Here is a 7,123-nt window from a genome sequence, read left to right as displayed (position 1 = left end):
TCATGGTGCACATGTCGGTGGTGGTGGTGCTCTGGGTGGAGGTGGCCGATGGGGACGGGCGCACGCGTGAAGCCGGGCGCGCTGCCCCTGTTGCAGAAGCAGCAGCTGGGCTTTCTCCTCTCCCCCAGGGGAGATGGGCTCCCTGCCTGCCCCACATTCCCTTTCACCTCTCCCTGGCAAGTGGCAAAAGGGAGCTGGGATTCGTCGACCTGGGGACTCTGTGAGGAGGAGAGCACTGCTGGTCAGGTGCACGGGATGCTCCCAGAGAGGGGACGACGTGGCCAAGAACTGGACAGATGGGGGCCCCTGAACTCTGCCTTGGGGTTTCCTTTTTGCAACTAAGCTGTACCCATTTTGCTGGGTCTTGGAGGTGGAAGGAAGCCATGGTGCTGCTGCCAACCTTTGCCTCCCTGTGGTCATGTGGCAGGTGGCATCATCCCTTCTTATCTTTCCCCAAGGAAGCAGACACTCCAGTCTCAAACCAGTGCCAGATCCAAGGTCCTGGTCTGCCGCTTATTGACTTGTGGGTATAAATAGGTGTGTGTAATGCTGCCATGAGCGGATGATAACATGCAAAATACAGCTGATATGCCTTAAAAGCATATCAGATTAATCTCGAGCAAAGAGCATTTATAGTGACCCTGGTTCACCTCTGCCTTATTGCACCTCTCCAAAGGAGTTCAGACCTCTGGAGATGAGAGTGATGTGTGCCTGGTATACTGCTGCAGGAATAACATCACTATAGTTTTAAGACAAACAGCTACTAGCAGGTGGAGAAAGGGTCTGTTACAACCAGCTGTGGATATTTCTTGAGTTACAGGAGAGGGAGGGATTACCCAAAGATGGAGAATTTGGTCAGGGTCAAACATTCATTATTTTATCTGCCCAAACAATTTTGTCATTCCCTCTGCTATTTTCACTAATATGCAGAGATTTACTTAGGTAGCATGAAGCTGTTTCCAGAGCTTGGCCTGTGTGAGCTGAAGTCAGAGTGTAGCCTTTGTAACACTGAAAGCTGATGAGCAATGGGACCAAAGGTTTGGCATTAAACAATAATAGTAGTTGTATTTAGAAGGGAATCTTGACTACTCAACTGGCTTTGGTTCCTGTCCAATATCCTGTAGCCTTCTCCAGCAGCCACTGTGGAGAGAAAGATGAAGGGAACAGAGTGTCAAGGAACTCTCAAGAGAAAAAGATAACATTTTTAATGATTTCCTGACAAAGGATAATTTTCTGACATTCTCCTGCAGGTATGAGTGCTGCAGGAATCTATCTGCAGCCAGAGCCTTCAGGAGGGCAAGTGCTCTTTTTCCTGCCAGACAGCAAAGGGATCTCTTACCTAGTGTAGTTTTGGGTTCCCTGATGGAAAAGGTCTCTGGTCAGAAGGCTTCTCCTCAGGAAGGTTTTAAAGCTGAGGGGTTCACTGCATAGCTGCAATGTTTGCAGTAGTACTGCTCTGTGGGGAAAGAGCACCTATAAAGCTGACAAGGTGATCACTGTGTCACAATGAGCTTCTCATGCATAAAACAAAAGGATGGACTTAACCACCTTCACCTCTCAGGAGAATAATTCTGCATTGTTTATATATCTGGGATGTAAAGTTCAGTACAAATGTGCAAGACCTTCTCTTGGGTGACTGGCAAAAAGGGCAAATGAACAACCTCACTTTCACCCAAGTCTCACTTTCACCTCTATGTGGCCTTCAAAAAACTAGACCACCCTAGCCTAGACTCAGCCTGGCAGGTAGATTGTCCCATTCAGTGATGGCCCAAGCTACCTCTGCCTCTCTGAAGGTGTGTAACTGAGGCTCTCTTATCTGTGGTATTCTTTTTTCTTCCCTGCTGGGTCTTTTACAACCTCTTTCTAGCCTCTTCTGAAGTAGTTCTGTATCCCCTAGGCACTGGTACAATAGGGACAAGGAAGCAGAACCACCATCACCTTCAAGCAAGGTGGTGTAGCTATTTTCCCGCTTCATCTTAATTTTTTCAGTTGCATTTTTCTGGAAAGCATTCTCCAAGGCATCAGCCCTGCTGGAAAGTGTCCAACCAGCCCTATTTACAGGACAGGCAGGACTGAATTCTTGTGCTCATCTCTGGGTAAATTACCTGTCTGCAGGTCTGTCTTCTTCTCCTTCTGCAGCTTCTCTCTTCCCTGGGTTTGTATCTGCCACCAGAGAGCAGGCTCAAAATCCTGGTTTGAAGTGAGACAATGGGAATTTACGATGTGTCCTCAATGAGGACATATTTTTCACTCATTGAATTTCAGGTTCCTACTGAGCAAGGATTGAAACTAGGATCATCAGCAAGCATGAAGTAGTAAGTCCCATATGGCAAATAGGATGCAGATCCAGTTCTTTTTCTTCCTCTAGAGTCTATCCCAAAGTGAAAAAACAATATCACAGCCATTAACATGCTGCATGTTCCCTGGGTCTCTGCCTGACTCCTTAGACATGGATCCCAAAGGGACTTCTTTATCCTCGTGATTTCATTTGTCATCAGTTTGGAGCTGAGGGTGGTTTTTAGCATCTGTTTGTACAACAGGGACCTGAGCATTGGGCACTAATTTGGAGGCTTCTGGCTGCTGTTGTAATACACATAATTAATGGTAATAAAAATCTGAAATATCTATTTGAGAAAAGGTGAAGGTTTTATTTGAATAAATAAGGAAAATGAAATACATTAGCATATGCCTGTGCCTGTTTGAAAAAAAAAAAAAAAGAAAGAAAAAAGAGCAAAATGTGAATATAATTACATTCCTAGTTAGGCTTTTGTAACATTTTTGTATGTTGAATTGTTTTAACAAGAAGTTCTTCCCTTCCACAGTGTGTGCTGCAATGCATATTCTGCGCCTGCACTGAACCAGATAGGAGCTCTCATAGACCTGGTGTGGCAATGCTTTACTGCTGAGAACTAGGCACTGATTCCAACTCATTCCTGAAGTCTCCTCCTCCACAGCATGCACTTTTACAAGTCTTCTAGTCTGAGGAGTCACATGCATTATCCTTGGTGAATAGACTAGGTGTTCTTGAAAGTCAGCCACTTCAGACCTGGCAGGACAGGAGTAATTCTGCATATAGCCATGGGAAAGCAAGGGCACTGGAGCAGCCCTTCTTACCCCTATGGAACACAATATGGCATTGAAGATCAATATAGACAATAATTGCTGTTAATCTGTGTACTTTGCTACATGTTCACACAGAGACTGGAAGTTACTCTGCAAGGCTTACAGCATACCTGGGAGTATCACCACTGAAATGTAATTTTTACTTGTCCATTCAGGTTTCCTCCTTTTTAACATATTGATGGTATCCGAGCAATTACACCCCTGTGTCTATCATAAAACAGAACCCTGCTGAAATATGTCTTTGTGCTAATCAGGTATTTAATAGAGCTCTCATTTTATCAGATACCTTCATGCAAATTAGGCAGCACTGCCCCTGTAAAAATCATCCACCATGACTGGAGAATTCACTTCTGCAGCACCTTGGCAGACCCCAGCATATACCCCTGTTTCCCCCTGCTCTCACTTTGATAGTGTGGTGGCTTGTTTTTTCCTTCTGCTGGGCATCCAAGTTGGTTGTGGCCTCCAAGATGATTGTGTTGTCTCTGCAGCAAGGGTTGCTGAAGTCTTGCCTTCAGGCCCTCCAGCTGACTTGTCACATTATTAAACATCTGTTGTGTTGTAAAATGTGAACATTCATGAGCATGAACTTTGGGAAGAAATGCTTCATTACAATTCTCTCTGCCTTTGAACAAGGCAGTGACAGCATGACATTAAGGAGCCCCATTGCAGTAGGTGAGGATGCCAGAATGTCTGGTCTGATGTGTTTTAACACTGCTTTTTTATTTCTTCTTCTTCTGGCTTGTTGGCTTATGGTTTCTTTGTTTTGGCTGAGGATTACCACAGCTCTTCTGGTTCATTTCTTAGCCTGCCTGACCACTTGGTCAATCCATGGACGTTGCACCAGTTTCTACTTGCATCAAAGTTGACAGGTCTGTTCCATCATGTTTCTATTGGTGGTCTCACATTTCTATACAATATATGCAGATGGTCATACATGAAATTACTCCTGATTTCGGCTTCACAGGAAACTGTTAGAAAGGTTTCCAAGGAGAGCAAAGGAGCTCAGGAGTGTTTGGGACCACCTGTACAAGTGGGACATACACAAGTCAATGGGACTTGGCAAAATGCATCTGAGGCTGCTGGGAGGGCTTGCCAACATCATTGCAGAGGCACACTGCAACATCTTTGACAGGTCATGGAGTTCAGGGGAAGTCCCAGCTGACTGGAAAAGGGCAAATATTACACCCATCTACAAAAAGGGGAAAAAAAAGAGATTTGGGAAATTACAGATGAGTCAACCTCACTTGAGTACCTTGAAAAATTATGGAGTGGGCCCTCCTGGAAGCTATTTCCAGGCATGAAGAAGAAGAAGGCAACTGGGATAAGTCAACACATACCTCAGCTAACTCAGCGCTCTCCCACTGTCAGCAGTTTGTTATTTGCTTCATCATTAATTCCATAGAGACTTGGAAGCATGCCCTTCCTGATGAAGATCTATGCAAAGAAGGCAGAAAGGAAACTCTTTGGGTCCCCCCCCTGCCAGTAACTAACTGGCCAACCCCACTCAACAGTGGACCTACCTTTTCCTTCTGCTTGCTAGCACACAATACAGGATGTTAGTACTATCTTCCTATTCTTGACATCTTTTGCCAGCTCAGGCTATGGCTGAGCTTTACCCTTTCCCTCTGTGTCTCTGCATGCCTGAGTGGTATTTCTATATTCTACTGTGGAAGCCTGTTCCTTTTTCCATCACTTTCATGTTCCTTTTTTTTGCATCTGAGTTCTTTCAGTATCTCACTGTTTAACCAGGCTAGTTTCTTGCTGTGCCTGCTCCTTTTCCTGCTAGGTGGATGGACTGCTCTTGTGCTCGGAGCATGATGTCTCCAAAAGTCTCCCAATGCTCCTGAACACCTTTGGTTTTCAAGGCAAACTTCTGGGATACCTCCTAACAGCTCCCTGAACAAGATGAACTCTGCTCTTACGAAGGTCTGGGGCTTTATTCTGCTACTCACCTTCTTCACCCTCCTTAGGATAATCTTATTAGTGCAGCCAAGGCTGCCACTGCCAGTCTTCAATTATTTGAAGAAGATTTTATCTGTTTCCATATCAGGTCCCCCACAGCAGACACATACCACAAACACTTCCTTGGTGGTGACTCCTCCAATTTTGACCCAAAGGCACCCAGCTGATCCGTCCTCTTGCCCATGTCCTCAAAGCACTTTTACATAGAATATAATCCCTCCTCCTCTTCCACCTTTTCTGTCTTCCCTCAAAAGCTTGGAAGCTACTGCTATTTTTACTAACAGAGCTATTTCCTCCGCTGGTTTCTAAAATGGAAGAAAAACACTAACATTTCACTGAATTCCCCACTGTTGTGCCTTTGTCTGGTTATAGATCAGTAAACTTTATTTCGTGCCTGGGAATGGGCCTTCAAATTTCCCACCTCTGAGAGGGTGGGAGGCAAGGGCTGAAGGTGGTGTAAGGAGAAGAGGCTGAAAGAGCTGTGCTCCATCTTCCCACTGGCCTGTAGAGATGTGGGGAGAAGACAGCAACTTGCTGCTGGTGGAAATGGCAGCATGGCCAGCAGCATCTTGGAGGCTTTGTCATTCCCGGTGTCCAGTACCAGGTGTTATCCAATGAGACCTCAGTCTCCTCTCTCCTGCAGGGGAAGAAGCAGCTGGCAACTCATCCAGGGTTTCCATCAGATGAAATCAGGCCTGTGTGTGTCTCTCAAAAAAACCCCAGTGAATACAAAATGAACTGAAATTTGCCATAAGCAGCACATGGGGACAAACCATTTCAAATGCAGAAACCACTGCATCAATAGACTGTTCCTATTGATAGTCGCTGGGTTGTAATGGAAGGCTGTTTATACAAAGTCTCAATTATTTGAAGCACCTTAAATGAGTATCTAGAAGGTGTTTTTTAGCATGCAGGCATTACAGTTCTCAATTACATAGCCTTATGAAGCAGCTTACTTTCTTCATTCTCTCTGGTTTTGTTCAGTTCTAGCATTATTTTATCTCCCTTTTAGTGTTGTAGGCACCACTCAAGCACAAAAGTTCTTGCTCCCTGTGGGAAATACAAAACAGTTTCCTCAGGGACATTTGCCTTTTGCATCATTTCAGTTCCTCGATGGGTTTTTTGCAAGCTTAGCTGGTCATAAATGAGCTAGACAACAGATGGTAGAGCTCATGCTATAACACAGAAAATTTTTACTTAACAGGGTTTTCCACTTAAAAATGCAGCTGCCCACTGGTGCGCAGCCAAATTTTCTTCTGAGAACACTCTTTGAATGTATTGGAGAATGAGATGGATGCAAGTAGCTCTAATGATTGTCTCAGCAGGCTGCTCATAAATGTTTCTTGCAACCCCTGTTCTTTTCATCCTCACCCCATGGATCCAACTGTCTGCCGGATGGGCCACACTTCAGGAACACATTAGAAACCTGTCCAGTTCATTGTCTTCACTTACACAAAACAATCATTGCAAGGATTTTGTCTCTTTTGCCTGAAGGGATGGTCCAAGTATGACGGAGGCATAAAAAATAAATCCACTTCAGTGGTTGGGTTTTCTCAGTCAGGTTGCCCTACTATATTTGAATGTTGATGCACTTGGAGTCTGTTCTCTTCAAAGTCATGTTCTTTGCCAGGTGCTATTCAGGTCCACCACACTACAATTCTCTCTGCTCTGTAGGAAGTACTACAAGCTGGGGGGTTGTTGATGAAAAGTACTAGAAATCAATTAAGTATTTTTTTGTTCTTCCTTAGAAGGAGATGGAAAAACACACTAGAGAATTCTGTCCCATTAATAATTTTTAAAAGTCTTATAAGACTTGTTTCCTTTTGGGTCTTCATATTTTGGTTACTTTGACAGTAACCACTCTTCCATGCCAACATTTTGTTCACTCACAGGATAATTGTGTGCTGCTGAGGACGGCTGAGGGGCAGGATTGCACTAAACTAAAGATGGACTCTATTTCTAAATAAAATATCTCACATGGTTCCTTTACCGGATGAACGGACACAAAAAGCTTTGCCCTGCTTTATTGTGACCAGAA

The sequence above is a fragment of the Coloeus monedula genome (assembly GCF_965178545.1).
Source record: "Coloeus monedula genome assembly, chromosome: 1".
In the NCBI taxonomy this organism is placed as follows: Eukaryota; Metazoa; Chordata; class Aves; order Passeriformes; family Corvidae; genus Coloeus; species Coloeus monedula.
This window is presented reverse-complemented; position numbering follows the sequence as displayed.